General features: G+C 37.9%; 1 protein-coding gene across 2 annotated transcripts in view; it reads left to right on the forward strand.

The window, feature by feature from the left end:
• Positions 1-19,030, forward strand: part of LOC137637386 (protein cereblon-like) — an 839,981-nt gene that overhangs the window by 651,864 nt on the left and 169,087 nt on the right. The gene's annotated exons all lie outside the window — the stretch shown is intronic.

Here is a 19,030-nt window from a genome sequence, read left to right on the forward strand (position 1 = left end):
AGGCCAGTAAATCTCTTAAAAGCAGTAATTATTATCATAATTGCCTGATAGCCAACCCTAACCTCATATTCCAGGAGGTATTATTATTATTATTATTATTATTATTATTATTATTGTCAGGAACGAAGTGAGTGACCTTTTATTAAAAGCCAGAATTTTTGCAAACAAAACTCAAACAACTCATAGCCCAGTCATTCCCTTTTATTATTATCACCGAGGTGGGGGGAGCAGCTGATATTTTTTAGGGGTCGGGGTCAATAACTCCTATAGGCTACCAATAAATATTTTCAAATGAAATTTTAAAGGATTATTCAGATATATATAAGCTTTGTTTCTGACAATTTTCATGTTCATACCTGCTATAGGCATACCCTGGCTGTCACTTGTGTTCGTAAGTGACGATTTGAGCTAAAAAATCTGTGAGGAAGAGCAAACTACTCTTAGCATTTTACAGATATCTAAATGATTTTTACTAGGTTTGATGGGTGCTATGTGAACTATATTCATACCAATTTTCGTATTGATACTTGCCATAGCAAAGTCAAAGTAGCAATTTTTGGGCTTGAGCCATGTCGTCCTGATGGGAGTTCCTCAAAGGCAGCTTTCTACTTGGGATATTTCTGCGAGGGATATACCAGATAATTTTACCGGTAGAGATATCACGGAGTTCTTACCTCCGGAGCGAATATCCAGAGAGATGACGTGTATACACCAGGGACGTGTTTAAAACAAGCCACGGCTATCCTTATACGACTAGAGTTAACCTTGTCTCGAAGGATATGGGATAGATTTGGATACGTGGGCGAAACAGCCGTTATAACTCCCGATCCCAGTGTGCTGTAACGAACACGTTTCCTGTAAATCCATTCCTTTTTGCTGATGACATCTTGACGGTTGCTTGGAGTTTTTTCTGCGTGTTTTCGTAACTTTTTTATATATTTTGCGATCATGGATGCTTCAGCTTCTTTCTTATCAACTAAGTTAATTACCCTTTTTTTGTGTGATGAAGAATTTCCAGTCTCCACCCTGTTTGTATTTGATGTGTATACATTTTATTGCCTGTGGCTGGCGCGCAGTCGGCACCGGCGCCTCATGTATCCAAATCGCTCGTAAATACTTTGTTATTTAGTCATTTGATTGTAAGAATATGTTTTATATTCTTTTACAATTGTGGTATGATTATGGGGTATCCTCCCCCCTTTTTACTAGTGTTTGTATATGCATATTTTATCACTCTTGACTTAGGCTAACTGTACCCTGGCCAGTGGCCATGACTCGTATGTACTTGTGCACCATCCCCTTCTTTCACCTAACCTGACTGGTTTTGTGAGGCTGCCCATCCGCACATGCTATTGATGCGTCATAGCGGGGAGCTGCAGTCCTTCTGGGAGTATTGGATAGTTTTTTACTGTTGTCCTAGGGTAGTGATTCTGATTCTAAAGAGTGTGAACCCTAAGACGAAATCACACATCAAATTAGTCATTGACAATAGGAAGATAGTCTACTGTGTCAAGAGACAGGGCTCCAGGTCTCCTCAGATCAACCATGTTATTCTAGCCATCCTCACTTTAGCAAAGTGGAGGAATTGGCATCTCTCAGCAGTTCACTTCGAAGGGGTTCGCAATTTCACAGCAGACGACCTGTCAAGATCCAGGCCTCTGGAAACGGAATGGTGTCTTGACGCAAAACCACAATGTTTCATCCCAGAGTAAGTCCCAGAACTGCATATAGATCTCTTTCCGACGAGCTTCAACAAGAAGCTCCCCCATTTTATAGCACCAAATTTAGTTCCGGAAGAGACAGGAACGCATGCGATGTCCCTGGATTGGAACCAGTGGTCTAACATCTACCTATTTCCATCATTCAACCTCCCAATGAAAGTCCTGATCAAGCAGCGGACTTTCAAGGGAGAAGCGGCTCTAGTGATTCCCAAGTGGCTGAAGAGCAATTGCTATCCTCTTGTCCCAGAACTCAAACCTCTCCAGGTCTTTCTACCATCTCCAGTGCTATCCCAGGATGTTCAACAGACGACCGTTTTCGCTTCCTCTTGGATAACGAAAACCCTTCAGCTCATGATTATCTCGCCCTATCGTCTCAAAGAAAGTTCAGAGTTGCGAAGGAGAGAATTGATTTCATAGAAGAATACAAGTCCAATACTGGAAACAACAATATTTATCTTCCTGGAAAAAATGGGTTGCATTCGTGAAAAGTCATCAGACATCTTCTATTACAATGTCTTCTGTATTTTTTTCTTTATTTCCTTACATTATCAAGGTCTGGCCATTACAACAGTCGCCTCACGTAAGCTGGCACAAACTAGACCCATTATGCTTTTGATATTGAACTCAGTAGCAAGCTGATCAATAAGATCCCGAAGGCTTGTGCGAAATTGAAACCAAATGCTCCTCCCATGGCTATCTCATGGTCATTGGATAAAGTTTAGCGCTTGTCCTTAATAGTTAAGGACACTACCTCTCTGAGGGATCTAACTCAAAAGTCAGTCTTTTTGCTTGCTATGGCTTCTGGTGCTAATTCAGTGAGATTGTAGCACTTTCAAGGGATTATGGCCACATCGACTTCTCAAATCCGGGAAGGTAAATCTTTACCCAGGCCCTGCATTTTTGGCGAAAAACGAACTTTCCACGAAATGCTGGGTGCCATGGAAGATTGATATACTACAGGAGGATCCTTCTCTGTGCCCCGTGTAATGCCTTAAGGCCTACCTGTTTAAGAGTTGGGCCTTTAAGGGCAGTCAACTTTTTAAAGGAGGGATGACAGGATCTAATCATTCTCTGGAACAACTATTTCATCAGATATTATGGTATCGGGCCATGACCCTAGAAAAGTTTAATCTTCCTTAAACTTTTTCCAATCCATGTCCTTTGAAGGCATACAGGCTTATTTTTGTGGCTGCTGGTAGCCTGATTAAACCAGCTTCTTAAGTGTTGTGCATGGACTCAAATGGACTGTATAATTGGGACTTCTCAGTATTTATTGTGCAAGGGTAATAATGTTCTTTTTAATGTACCATTTTATAATTGTAAACAGTCAAAGGTGATATTTTCTTATGAGTGTTACTATTTCACTACTCTGTTACATAATATTAGGGTCTGAAAACTTCGATTTTTTTGCACATTTCATAATATATATAATGTTGCGGAGATTACTGTACCATTTATGTATCTTTGGAAATAATAGAAAATTACTGATTTTTTTACATTTCTTTTCATTGGACCTACTGTTCAAAATAAAAGCTGTGTACCTCAAATATTTCAACCCTCCTTTTTTAGACTTCGGTCTGATGGACTACTGGAGACAAAGATCGTATTCACAGTGAGTGCTACTGTGCTATTGAATTCCTTGGCTCCTACTTATTTTACAAACATATCACTTGTGCTCGTAGCTTGGTACCCTAGTTCCCAATGCTAGAGGAAGTGCTAGTATGTTTGTGAGGGGTTAAAGGGTTAAAACTCTCTTGGCCACAACCGAGAATAATAATTCTCGGGTATACTTCCATCATGACTACATGGCTCGAGCCCAAAAACAGATTTTGACATAGGAAAAATCTTTTTTTGGATGAGATAGCCATGTCGTCCTGATGGCAAGCCCGTTACTTTTCATCCCTTCCCAATTCTCAGTGTGAGGCCTTGCATTATACGATGGCTGCTTCTGAAATGATTTTATAGGAAACGTGTTAGTTGTAGCACACTAATCGGGAGTTGTAACAGCTCTCTCACCCACGTATCCAATCCTATACCATATCCTTCGAGACCAGGTTAACTCTGTTTGGGGAAGGATAGTCATGGCTTATTTTAAAATGTCCCTGGTGTTTACACAATATCTCTCGGAATATTCGCTCCAGAGGTTAGAACTTCGTGATACCTCTGCAAGTAAAATTCTCTGGTATATCACTTGCAGAAATATCCCAAGTAGAAAGCTGCCTTTGAGGAACCGCCATCAGGACGACATGGCTGTACCACCCATAAATCGATTTTTCCTGTCAAAATACGTTTTTTCGATATCCGCAGTAAGCCGATTTTCGGTGGCGCCGTAAATTACTCGTAGAATACTTCACTTATCTAAATGGAATTTATGTAATGGATATTCAATTTGTCCATACCAAGTTTCATGTTGATATCTGCCATAGAAACGCCACAGAAAATATTTTTTTCTGTATGGGTTGAATTGTTATTTATGGCAGTGGAGTAAATTGTTCCTACAATAATTAACATATCCAAATTTTGGGGATTGATGTGAAACATAGTTTTCATGTTTCTGCCAAATTTAATGGTTTTATCTCCTTTTAAAAAACACTGCTATCGTATAGCCTTCTTAAATATGCTGTTAAATATAGAAACATTACAGTTAACTGCATGATAGTGGGGGACATCAACGAGGGACAAAGCCTGTCTCATAAACAATATCCATCCCGAGTAGGACCTGCTACTTTCTATTATTATTATTGTTATTGTTATTATTATTATTATTGTTATTATCATTATTATTGTTCAAGCTATAACCCTAGTTGGAGAAGCAGAATGATATAAGCTCAAGGGCTACAACAAGGAAAAATGACCCAGTAAGGAAAAGAAAAAAAAGGAAATAAATAAACCTCAATGGAAGTATTACTCAATTATATAAAAAGTTTTTAGAATAGTAACAACCTTAAGGTAGATCTTTCATATATAAATGAAAACAACTTAAAAAAAAAACAGAGGAAGCAATATAAGATAGAATAGTGTGCCCAACTGTACCATCAAGCAAGAGAAGTCTAATAACCTAAGATAATGGTACAAAGGTTATGACACTATCCAAAACTAGAGAACAATGGTTTAATTTTGGAGTGTCATTTTCCTAGAAGAGCTGCTTACCATAGCTAAAAAGTCTCCTTTACCCTTACCAAGAGGAAATATAGCCACTGAACAGTTACAGGGCAGTAGTTACCCCTGTGAGTAAAGATGAATTGTTTGGTAATCTCAGTGTTATCAGGTGTATGGGGACAGAGGAGAATGTGGAAAGCATGGGCCAAACTATTTGGTGTATGAGTAGACAAAGGAAAAATTAGCTGTAACTAGAGAGAGGGATCCAGTGTAGTACTGTCTGGCCAGTCAAAGGACCCAGTAACTTTCTAGTGGTAATATCTCAACGGGTGGCTGGTGCCTTAGCCATCCTACTCCCTCGTACTATTGTTATTATTACTAGCCAAGCTACAACCTTTGTTGGAAAAGCAAGATGCTATAAGCTCAAAGGCTCCAATAGGGAAAAATAGCCCAGTGAGGAAAGGAGGTAACGAAATAAGTAAATGATGAGAATAAATTAACAATATATCATTCTAAAATCAGTAACAGCGTCAAAACAGATATGTCCTGTATAAACTATTAACAACGTGAAAACCAGACATGTCACATATAAACTATAAAAAGGACTCACGTCAGCCTGGTCAGCTATGGCACTATCCAAAACTAAAGAACAATGGTTTAATTTTGGAGTGTCATTTTCTTAGAAGATCTGCTTACCATAGCTAAAAAGTCTCCTTTACCCTTACCATGAGGAAATATAGCCACTGAACAGTTACAGGGCAGTAGTTACCCCTTTGAGCAAAGATGAATTGTTTGGTAATCTCAGTGTTATCAGGTGTATGGGGACAGAGGAGAATGTGGAAAGAATAGGCCAAACTATTTGGTGTATGAGTAGACAAAGGAAAAATAAGCTGTAACCAGAGAGAGGGATCCAGTGTAGTACTGTCTGGCCAGTCAAAGGACCCAATCACTTTCTAGCAGTAATATCTCAACGGGTGGCTGGTGCCCTGCCATCCTACTACCTCGTACTATTATTATTATTACTAGCCAAGCTACAACCCTAGTTGGAAAAGCAAGATGCTATAAGCCCAAGGACTCAAATAGGGAAAAATAGCCCAGTGAGGAAAGGAAATAAGGAAATAAATAAATGATGACAATAAATTAACAATACAGTATATCATTCTAAAAGCAGTAACAACGTCAAAACAGATATGTCTTATATAAACTATTAACAACGTCAAAAACAGATATGTCACATATAAACTATAAAAAGACTCATGTTGACCTGGTCAACATAAAAACATTTGCACCAACTTTGAACTCTTGAAGTTCTACTGATTCAACTACCCGATTAGGAAGATCATTCCACAACTTGGTAACAGCTGGAATAAAACTTATAGAATACTGTGTAGTATTGAGCCTTATGATGGAGAAGGCCTGGCTATTAGAATTAACTGCCTGCCTAGTATTATCAACAGGAAAGAATTGTCCAGGGAGATCTGAATGTAAAGGATGGTCAGAGTTATGAAAAATCTTATGCAACATGCATAATGAACTGATTGAACGACGGTGCCAAAGATTAATATCTAGATCAGGAATAAGAAATTTAATAGACCGTAAGTTTCTGTCCAACAAATTAAGATGAGAATCAGCAGCTGAACACCAGACAGGAGAACAATACTCAAAACAAGGTAGAATGAAAGAATTAAAACACTTCTTCAGAATAGATTGATCACCGAAAATCTTGTAAGACTTTCTCAATAAGCCAATTTTTTGTGCAATTGAAGAAGACACAGATCTAATGTGTTTCTCAAAAGTAAATTTGCTGTCGAGAATCACACCTAAAATTTTGAAAGAGTCATACAAATTTAAAGAAACATTATCAATACTGAGATCCGGATGTTGAGGAGCCACCGTCCTTGACCTACTTACAATCATACTTTGAGTTTTGTTAGGATTCAAATTCATACCCCATAATTTGCACCATGCACTAATTTTAGCTAAATCTCTATTGAGGGATTCACCAACCCCAGATCTACATTCAGGGGATGGAATTGATGCAAAGAGAGTAGCATCATCTGCATATACAACAAGCTTGTTTTCTAGGCCAAACCACATGTCATGTGTATATAGTATGAAAAGTAATGGGCCAAGAACACTACCCTGTGGAACCCTGGATATCACATTCCTATACTCACTATGGTGCCCATCAACAACAACTCTTTGAGATCTATTTCTTAAAAAGTCAATAATAATGCTAAGAAACGGCCCACCCACTCCCAACTGTTTGAGTTTGAAAACAAGGGCCTCGTGATTAACACGGTCAAAGGTAGCACTAAAATGAAGCCCAATCATACAAACTTCCTGACTTGAGCTACCACAAACACATTTACATAGAGGAGTGACATTACCAATTCTCCAAAAAGTGCTAAAAGCTCCTCTTCTTGCTAACTTGCGCAAAATAACAGATAACTTTGGAGCTAAGAAATCTGCTGTCTTTATAAAAAACAAAGGAAAAATACCATTTGGGTCTACACCTCCATGAGCATCAGTAGTGTTACTAATAGTGTTACTTTCAATAAGGGGTCTGAAAATTAGCTGTACAATACAGTTTTCATAGCCTCTCAAAGAGCCTCTAATTTTTCAGTTATTTTAAGCTCTTTGCTTGCTTGGGGGTACATTCGGGCACACTATCCTATCTAATTTCTCTTTCTTTGGTTTTGTTATAGTTTTTATAGTTTATATAGGAATTATTTATTTTAATGTTACTGTTCTTAAATGATTTTTCCTTGTTTCCTCTCCTCACTAGACTGTTTTCCCTATTGGGGCCCCTGGGCTTATAACATCCTGCTTTTCCAACTAGGGTTGTAGCTTAGCAAGTAATGATAATAATAATAATGATAAGCCCTTGCATTGCCGTAATCCTGGTCACTTAATTAGACAAGTAGATTGGGAATCAGAAAATTTGATAAACTAAACACTCCAAAACTGTATTGTATTACAGTACAGTCGGTCCTATTTATTCGTGGTAGTTAAGTTACAGACACAGGCATGAAAAGGGGATTTTCACGAATAAATGTGCCACCAAGGTGGGCTAACTCCTAACCTAAAATGTCACTGCCCCTTGCCACGAGCCAGTGCCCGAGCTGATGATTAACCCAGTAAATACTACTTAATATTGTTTTTATTTGGTTTCTACCACAGTTTATAATCTTATGTACAGTGTACAGTATATGTACACAAATGTACAATTGACAACTCACCACACACGTAGGCTACAGGTACGTAGGAAGAGGCATGGATAAATACATTACTGAAGTTAATAAGAAACAGCATATTTTTGTGTAGAAGTACTATTTACTATTTGAGTGTCGAGAGCACTAACCTCTGTTACCAAGTTCTTCGCAGCAATGTTGTTAATATGAAGTGTCTCTTGTGCATTATGGATTACTGTAGATATCTCCGATGGGTTAATGTGGGTACCTCTGTTGGCTGTATGTACACATCTACATTTTTTATGGTAATTGTATGTAGTATATCTGTGTAGAAAATAATGATTAGTTACAATACAGTCGTGTACACAATAATATAAGCTTTCCTACACTGTATAAAGATGTTACATTTTAATGAATTATGAAACTATCTCAAAATAAAATGAAGTTAATTTTGCACTAGTGAAAGCTGAATTCTCTCTCTCTCTCTCTCTCTCTCTCTCTCTCTCTCTCTCTCTCTCTCTCTCTCTCTCTCTCTCTCTCTCTCTCTCTCTCTCTCTCTCTCTCTCTCATCGTCTTAACTGATACAGGTGATTTTTAAAAAAAATGGACTGAAGTACATTACAATTCAAGATTATAATACTAAGTAGACTCTACAGAACTGCAACAGTATTTTATAAACTCACCAAAGTTCTGCGCAGCATGGATTGGAATTATAGAATCAAAATGAAATATTAAAAAAATGATAACAGTTGCAGGATCAATGACAGTCTGTGGTTCAAAAAACTGTTGTACCATTTCAAAAAGGGATCATTGTTTCATCTAGATCCCTAAAGAATTTGCATGAAATGTTGAAACAAAAGTATGGGATGAGTTACATATTAACTTACAGGCTAAATCAAAATATACTTGAAATTTTTTTCGCTTGTTTACAACAAATGGGAGCCTATTATAAACACCCATCCGTAACAGATGTCAAATGTCGTGTAAAGGCATATCTTTTAGGAAGAAATATTGCACTAGTCGGTACCAAATACTACACGGATAGCAAAGACTCTGGTTTCACTTTGACTGATAGCTCCTTGGCCGTTTTGAACAAAACTCATGAAGAATTTACCAATGAAAATCTAAACAGAGAATTGTGTTTGTCTGCCATGTTATTTTCAGTTTCAGATGATAAGGACTTTTTTTTTCCTGAGGCTGAAAAGGTTGGGGAGGATGATAGTGATGTTGATGTTATAGCAAAGTTGAATGGCTCAAAGATCAATTTTGAGGGAGAGATAGAAACAGAGGGCCTCTTATATTTAAGTAGATATATTGCACACAAGTTTCCACAATATGAATTTCTTGGTAAATATGTAGAGATTGCAGACACATTTTGGATTCCAAAGGTTAGCAGAATAGAAGGAAAACACATGAAGCCAACAAGTGAATTTTTTGAAAAGCTAAAGATAATGGAAAAGCTATTTAAGATCTTTCGTGAAGAAAAATGTTTGATGCCCAGCAAAGCATCAATTATGATATTACCAGGCAATAATGCAAATGTATCACTTCCTTAAAAAGTCATAATTTGATGTCGAACATTTTTCGGAATCCGTATATTAAATCAAAACATGGCAAAGGAGAGGAGGGGAAAAGTTTAAAATCAGTAAGATGACAAAATGACTGATATATTGTATTAAACACAATTGTGCAATTTTTTTTCTTTTCACCATTCTTCTTCTATGTATACCAGTAACTATCTACTGTAGGTTGGAATGATTTACTACTCTATAAACATATATCGTTTTTTATACTTGGGTATAATTATTTTTTAATAAAATTGTTTAAATATCTATGATGTGTATACAATAACCCTCAATTAAAGAAAATATTAATCATACTCTTAGATCTTCGTAAAACTCTTAAAAAAGAACGGGTATAGCAAAATTCAGGTAAAAAAAAAATAAAGGGAACTGCCAGTCAGTTTCACCTGCTTGACGTCAGCGTTTCTCTCCTGAGCTGTGCGTGAACAGACCTACTTTATCTGCAGGTCTTGGATGTTGCCGATGTGTGTGTGTAAGCCTGCGAAAATGTTGATGTTAAGCATTAATGGATCTGAGTTTGTTGGATGGGAGTTTGAGCAGATGTTAAGAGAATGGGGTATTGAACATGTGTATTTGACTCCGTATTTGTCAAGTGTGGATGGTTTGGCTGAAAGGATTGTAAGAACCTTGACTGAAATTTTGCGGATGATTAGCACACGTAATAACGATTGGGATTTATATGTTGGGCGTGCGTTATGCCTGTATAATGCGATTGTGCACAAGACCACAGACCTACTTTATCTGTAGGTCTTGGATGTTGCCGATGTGTGTATAAGCCTGCGAAAATGTAAAGCGTTAATGGACCCGAGTTAACTGGATGGAAGTTTGAGCAGATGTTAAGAGATTGAGGTATTGAACATGTGTATTTGACTCTGTATATGTCAAGTGTGAATGGTTTGGCTGAAAGGATTGTAAGAACCTTGACTGAAATTTTGCGAATGATTAGTACATGTGATAACGATTGGGATTTATATGTTGAGCACGCGTTGTGGCCGTATAATGCGACTGTGCACAAGAGTACAGGTATGTCTCCGTGTAAGTTTGTGTTGCGTTTTGAAAAGATAGTAAGACCGAGGTTGAGTGTGACCGAGAATGATAAAGATGTTTGGAGGAAAGCGAATGAGAGGTTTGTAAGCTATAAAGAAGGAGAGAAAGTGTTAAAAGTAGTCATTGAAAAGGGAAAAATCAATGTTAATAAGGTTCGTGATAAGTTTGAAGATCCATATGAGGTGATAGATGTTGGTTCTAGCAGGTTGAGTTATGTTTTGGATAAATTTTGTGTGTATGGTAGTGTGGAAAAGGTTGAAGCGCACCACAATCAGTTGCGTAAATGGAAGGAAGTACCGGGATATGTTCAGGGGAATGGGATGAATAAATGGCTGAAAATTAATAAGTATGAACCTAATATGTGTGAGACATTATGTTTAGAAGATAAGCAATTGGTGTTAGTCGAGTACAGTGAAAATATCTAGGTATTGGTGGGAATCAGAATATGCATGACAGAGGTGTAAATGTACGAGCAAGTATGGAAGATAAATGTATTAATACAGATGTAACGTGGATGAGTATGAATGAAACCTATAGTGTGTGTGGATTTTCGTTAGATGAGGTAAAAGAAAGTATGACGAACGCAAGAATGAGAGATAGGAGAATGATAAGTGGTATGAATGATTTTTTTGTTGAAGTAGAAAATGGTTTTAATGTAATGGATGAATTGTTGATAGAAATAAGTGGGAATTTAGGGCCAGATGATATTGAGGTAGATGGAATAGTGCATGATATATCAGATGATAAGAATATAGACAGGAATCGTAATAGTACAATGAATGAGAGAGTACATGAAGGTCAGTTACTCGAAGCTGAGGTCCTGTTCCTGATTGCGACTGGGTAATGTAAAAAAGGTAAGTGTTGTGTGAGGATTTCGCAAAGTAAAGGGGGAGGAATGTGGAGGATCAATTTTCTGTTGCTTTTATTTGCTTTGGTTTTGCCAAATCCTGAGAGAGAGAGAGAGAGAGAGAGAGAGAGAGAAAGAGAGAGAGAGAGAGAGAGAGAGAGAGAGAGAGAGAGAGAGAGAGAGAGAGAGAGAGAGAGAAGTAGTTAGTGTAATGATTGTTGTGAGAAAGACTGTTGGTATAGTAATAATAATCTATCTATATACCAAGGCACTTCCCCCAATTTTGGGGGGTAGCCGACACCAACAATGAAACAAAACAAAAAGGGGACCTCTACTCTCTATGTTCCTTCAGCCTAATCAGGGACTCAACCGAGTTCAGCTGGTACTGCTAGGGTGCCACAGCCCAACCTCCCACATTTCCACCACAGATGAAGCTTCATAATGCTGACTCCCCTACTGCTGCTACCTCCGCGGTCATCTAAGGCCCCGGAGGAAGCAGCAGGGCCTACTGGAACTGCGTCACAATCGCTCGCCATTCATTCCTATTTCTAGCACGCTCTCTTGCCTCTCTCACATCTATCCTCCTATCACCCAGAGCTTTCTTCACACCATCCATCCACCCAAACCTCGGCCTTCCTCTTGTACTTCTCCCCTCAACTCTTGCATTCATCACCTTCTTTAGCAGACAACCATTTTCCATTCTCTCAACATGGCCAAACCACCTCAACACATTCATATCCACTCTAGCCGCTAACTCATTTCTTACACCCGTTCTCTCCCTCACCACTTTGTTCCTAACCCTATCTACTCGAGATACACCAGCCATACTCCTCAGACACTTCATCTCAAACACATTCAATTTCTGTCTCTCCATCACTTTCATTCCCCACGACTCCGATCCATACATCACAGTTGGTACAATCACTTTCTCATATAGAACTCTCTTTACATTCACGCCCAACCCTCTATTTTTTACTACTCCCTTAACTGCCCCCAAAACTTTGCAACCTTCATTCACTCTCTGACGTACATCTGCTTCCACTCCACCATTTGCTGCAACAATAGACCCCAAGTACTTAAACTGATCCACCTCCTCAAGTAACTCTCCATTCAACATGACATTCAACCTTGCACCACCTTCCCTTCTCGTACATCTCATAACCTTACTCTTACCCACATTAACTCTCAACTTCCTTCTCTCACACACCCTTCCAAATTCTGTCACTAGTCGGTCAAGCTTCTGTTCTGTGTCTGCTACCAGTACAGTATCATCCGCAAACAACAACTGATTTACCTCCCATTCATGGTCATTCTCGCCTACCAGTTTTAATCCTCGTCCAAGCACTCGAGCATTCACCTCTCTCACCACTCCATCAACATACAAGTTAAACAACCACGGCGACATCACACATCCCTGTCTCAGCCCCACTCTCACCGGAAACCAATCACTCACTTCATTTCCTATTCTAACACATGCTTTACTACCTTTGTATAAACTTTTCACTGCTTGCAACAACCTTCCACCAACTCCATATAACCTCATCACATCCCACATTGCTTCCCTATCAACTCTATCATATGCTTTCTCCAGATCCATAAACGCAACATACACCTCCTTACCTTTTGCTAAATATTTCTCGCATATCTGCCTAACTGTAAAAATCTGATTCATACAACCCCTACCTCTTCTAAAACCACCCTGTACTTCCAAGATTGCATTCTCTGTTTTATCCTTAATCCTATTAATCAGTACTCTACCATACACTTTTCCAACTACACTCAACAAACTAATACCTCTTGAATTACAACACTCATGCACATCTCCCTTACCCTTATATAGTGGTACAATACATGCACAAACCCAATCTACTGGTACCATTGACAACACAAAACACATATTAAACAATCTCACCAACCATTCAAGTACAGTCACACCCCCTTCCTTCAACATCTCAGCTTTCACACCGTCCATACCAGATGCTTTTCCTACTCTCGTTTCATCTAGTGCTCTCCTCACTTCCTCTATTGTTATCTCTCTCTCATTCTCATCTCCCATCACTGGCACCTCAACACCTGGAACAGCAGTTATATTTGCCTCCCTATTATCCTCAACATTCAGCAAACTTTCAAAATATTCCGCCCACCTTTTCCTTGCCTCCTCTCCTTTTAACAACCTTCCATTTCCATCTTTCACTGTCTCTTCAATTCTTGCGCCAGCCTTCCTTACTCTCTTCACTTCTTTCCAAAACTTCTTCTTATTCTCTTCATATGACTGACCCAATCCCTGACCCCACCTCAGGTCAGCTGCCCTCTTTGCCTCACGTACCTTGCGCTTTACTTCCACCTTTTTCTCTCTATATTTTTCATACTTCTCTACACTATTACTCTGCAGCCATTCTTCAAAAGCCCTCTTTTTCTCTTCCACTTTCACCTTCACTCCTTCATTCCACCATTCACTGCCCTTCCTCATGCTGCCTCCAACAACCTTCTTGCCACATACATCACTTGCAATCCCAACAAAATTTTCTTTTACTAACTTCCATTCCTCCTCTAAATTACCAGTTTCTCTTACTCTCACCTCATCATATGCCATTTTCAACCTTTCCTGATATTTACTTTTTACCCCCGGTTTTATTAGCTCTTCAATCCTCACTACCTCCCTTTTACATCCACCTACTCTATTCCCCCACTCTTTTGCTACAACTAATTTTCCTTCCACCAAAAAAATGATCAGACATACCGTTAGCCATACCCCTAAACACGTGCACGTCTTTCAATCTTCCAAACATTCTTTTAGTCACCAACACATAATCCATTAATGCCCTTTCTACTACTCTTCCATTTGCCACTCTTACCCATGTATACTTAATAATAATGATAATAGATACGTTAGAGCAGTGGTGAATGTGTTGGGCTAATGCTTAATTGTATTTGACTGCAGCAGGAGTTGGTTGTGCTTGAGATATCTGGATTATATTTTTCTTTATTCTTCGACCAGATTGAAATAGTTCAATGAATTCTTTAAAGAAGATACTGGCATTTGTTCTCGGAGGTTTGTAAACTGTAACAATGGGTATTTTTCTGTTTTTCTGCATAAAGTGTATTTCTGAATATTCAATGCTTGTTACACTAGTTCTTTTTAACATTTTGAGATTTGAGTAACTTTTATGAATGAAGAGCCCGATACCCCCACCAGACATTTCTCTCGGAATGTGAAAGGTGGTGTGTGTCAGGGTGTAATTTCAGTGATCCTAGCCTTGTCAAAGTTATTTTACCATGTTTCAGAAAATGCTAGTATGTTCAAATATTTCCTGTTTATCAATTCTCGAATTTGAATAGTTTTATTGCCCACAGATTGTATATTTACATAGCCACAGTTTATGACGTCCTTAGTATCTATGATCAGTATTTTCTGCTAGTCTTTTCAATTCCAAATCATAAGCTTTGAAATCTCTTCAATATAGTAATTGGTCGTTTAGTTTAATACACTTTGACATTTGCTAAATACACTCCTTGGTGGAATTTTTCCTGAACATTTTCCGCAGACTTTATCATCATTCTTAGACTTGCAATCTTTTTCAAGATGTCCATACCTCTGACAGTGGTAGCAGGTGATCACGTGGTACCTATCACTTATGTTATAAGTACCTAATCATAACACAACTTTGTCCCCATTATCATGAATAGCCCTCCGAACTTCAGGGTCACATTTCAGCACATAGTGGGTAGTCTCACAGATTTGTTCCAGGTAACGATTTCTTTGAATCAAGGCATTTACTACTTCATCTTTATCACTGTAAACAATGCATATCATTATTTTTTGTTTTAATTTCCCAATTTTCCTCGTCTCAGTGTCGACAACCATTGGAGAATTTTGCTTTCTGCTTCCTCTATGATCCTCACATTAGCAAAGTTTACTATATTTCCATTTGAGGTTGACCTCGTATTAGTATTGGAATGGCTTTAAGTGTACTTCGACCTCATTTTTTCTGTCAGTAAATTTAGTTGTTGCATTTGTTAATTTAATTACCAGTAGATTCTTTTCCTTGACTTTGTCGGCATATGTTTTTGGGACCATCAGTGTTTGAAGTGTTTTCTTAATTGATTCAATATTCATTGATAGATTGTCAACTATATCAGTGAGGTCAGTGGTCTGGGTGGAATTTGCTGCAGATGCGTTAAGCTCCTTAACTTGTTTTTCCAATTAATCAATTCTCGCCTCTTGTGCACTCAAAGCAAACTCCCATCCAACAAACTCAGGTCTATTATCACTTAAAATTTTCGCAGGCTTACACACACACATCGGCAACATCCGAGACCTACAGATAAAGTAGGTCTTTTCACACGCAGCTTAGGAGAATTTTGCTATACCCGTTCCTTTTTTAAGAGTTTTACGAAGCTCTAAGTGTATGTTTATTATTTTCTTTTATTGAGGGTTTTTGTATACACATCATAGATGTTTATATATAATTTTATTAAAAAGTAATTATACCCTAGTAAAAAAAAAAAGATATATGCTTATAGAGTATTAAATCTTTTTCATTCTATAGTAGAATGTTACTGGTATACATAGAAGAGGAATGGTGAAGAGAAAAAAAAGGTATAAAGTTACATCTGTGTTTAACACAATAAATCAGCCGTTTTGTAATCTTACTGATTTTGGCATCGTCCTCATTTTACGCTTTTCCTTCTTCTCCTTTGCCATATTTTGATTTAATATAAGAATTATGAAAAATGTTCGACATTTTACAAAAAGAAGTTGTGAAATTTTTAGGAAGTGATACGACATTTGCAATATCACCTGATATGTCATAAGTGATGCCCTCTTAACGAGAGAATGCCTTGACGCAGTCATGTGTTTCTTCATATTGTTGAAGAATTGTGACGGGCAAGAGGACTTTCGAACTTGGGGAAACTGCTCCCGGAGTTCGAATATAATTTCTCCCCAAGTTCGAATATAATTTCTCCCCAAGTTCGAATATAATTTCTCCCCCTTTCCTCTATTTCTTCTGCTCAATATTACTTCGACCTTCTCCTGATTTTATCAACTTTCTTTTGTCTTGCTGTCCTAACTCTATGAGTATTATTTCTCTTGAGTTATATATATATATATATATATATATATATATATATATATATATATATATATATATATATATATATATATATATATATGTTCATTTATTTATTTATCTATTTATTTTTATTTTATTTAAATGGCGTGGATATTTCCACATTCGTTATTACTGCCTGCTTAGATGAATGGCAGTAGGGATCACAGTTTGGAGTTATTCAAAATCAAAGCTATATATGAGAGTATTGGATGATCTCAGCCATCCCAAAGATGGTTTGGACCTTTTTGGCGGAACTGCTCTCAAGGGTTGGGTCATTGGAATCCAGGGGGATACAATCCTTGAGGTGGGACTCTTGGCTTTGGCCGGAAGCCCATCATTACAGATATGGGGAGGATAAATCCATATTTCCTTGGTCTCGGTCCTAACAGGCGGGTTTAGCTTACACCTGTGCCTCTATATCGTTTTTGGTGCTATCCTTCGGGTAGGGTATGGAGTGGACCATCTGGGAAGTATACTCTCGTTGTGCCGATAGTGGAGAATGCAAATAAATTTTCTTAAAATTGTCTAGCGGGTAAACCAACAAAACAACTAACAAAAAACATAAAGAAAATCCCACCCTTAACTATGGACCCTTCAAATACTGACTCCCCATCCCCTGGATTTGCTGACTCCCTCCCAGCACTGTTGACAACCTCTGATAATGTGAATAGGGAAAGTTCTGTTGATGACCTCGGAACAGGAAAGGACCATTCTACTAATATTCCAAAATCGAGTAATTTGGGTATCACGAGGAAACTTTGAATCCTTCATGTTAACCAAATTCCAATGGAGACAAACTACGATGATCTATATAAAGCTTTTGAGTGCTATGAATGTATAAAAGAAATAAGGATGAAAAATGGGATTCATGGATATCTTACAGTAGTTATGACGAAGCATTTAGTCCAATAAGTAACATGAATGATATCAAAACTAATAACTTCAATGTTGCGGCTGCTCTCTGCAATAAGGTACCAAAGGATTTGGATGTATATAGGCCTGCCGATTGGTTGGAAAAAGGCGCGGATTTAATTATGCCCTCCTAGAGAAAGCCAAGACCACCAATGTGGCTTATAGCTGAATCAAATAGGGTTACAGCGAATTATTTAAAATTATGCAAATTGATTCAGAAAAAGTAGGAACTATTGCACCGGGCGATATATCTCATTTTGGAAAAAATACGTTTCCTCATCCATGCCAAATCAAGTTTATAGTCTGTAATACTGTCCAACATAAAAACATCTAATGATGATATTAAGTTAGATGTCAAACCCCACCTAAATTTTAGCTACGGAAGGGAAGTAGTTTTTAACCGAGATCTGTGTGAATTTACAGAGGAGGAGATACTGGCCATGTGTCCACCTAATGTATGGAAAGTTCACAGAGTCCAAGGTAGTACATCAATGATAATCCTTAAGTTCCAGGATGCTGATGTACCTCTCCATATTATTATAGAAAACCAAATGATTAAAGTAAGACCATTCAAGCAGAAACCACTGCAATGCTTTAATTGTTTTAAATTTGGGCACCCGTTGTAAAGTTTGCAAAAATTAAAAAATGTGGGGTATTTTGTTCTGAATCTTACCACGAAGAATGTGTACTTGGAGCCAGATGCTTAAATTGCAATTCGAATCATAAATCCACAGACAAGAGCTGCGAACTGTATAAGTTGGAGGAAGCTGCCCTCAACAAATAGAATTTAGAACATATAAGTGTGGGATATGCAAAAAGACTATTAAATAAATCAAATACCTATGCTAAGGCATTAAAATCAAACCCACTTAGTACTGCCAATAGCTCTAGAAAAAGAAATATATCATCTGATAAAATGTCAAATGATGAGGTAAGCATATTGCCTCCTGAGGCTTTACCACGGCGTATTAACACTAAGGCATTGCCCGTTTCTGTACAACCCTCGTCCCCCATTACAATAACTAGTACAAACCTCTCACAGGCCATGTCCTTGCCTGATTTCATGAAGGTTCCACTTAAAACCAACTTACCTGATGCACCTGTAGTGGGAAAGGTGCAAAAACCTAGAATCCCACCATCTATTATCGTAAAAGAGAGAGAGAGAGACCTCTATCGCTCTCACCCCCCTCCTTTAGAAACATTAAAGTTATGACATCAAATAACTTTTGATGATTTGTCTATTGATGTTCCTAATGAACCAAAAGATAAACTGAATAAATCAGAAATTTGAGTTGAGGTCCACCATCCACCTCAACAAATAGATCAGAAGGACACAAAGAAAAAACACACCCAAAACCCAACATATCGTGACCATCTCTAAAGAAACCTACAGGTAATAATGTTAGATTAAAAACTGCTAATGGGAAGACCTCATCCAAGATGTCTTCCAGAATTTATCCATAGATTTCTCCTCCATTTTGCTGTGGAATTGTCAGGGTTTGAGGGCCAAATA

Source organism: Palaemon carinicauda, unplaced genomic scaffold (genome assembly GCF_036898095.1).
Source record: "Palaemon carinicauda isolate YSFRI2023 unplaced genomic scaffold, ASM3689809v2 scaffold7, whole genome shotgun sequence".
NCBI classification, from domain to species: Eukaryota; Metazoa; Arthropoda; class Malacostraca; order Decapoda; family Palaemonidae; genus Palaemon; species Palaemon carinicauda.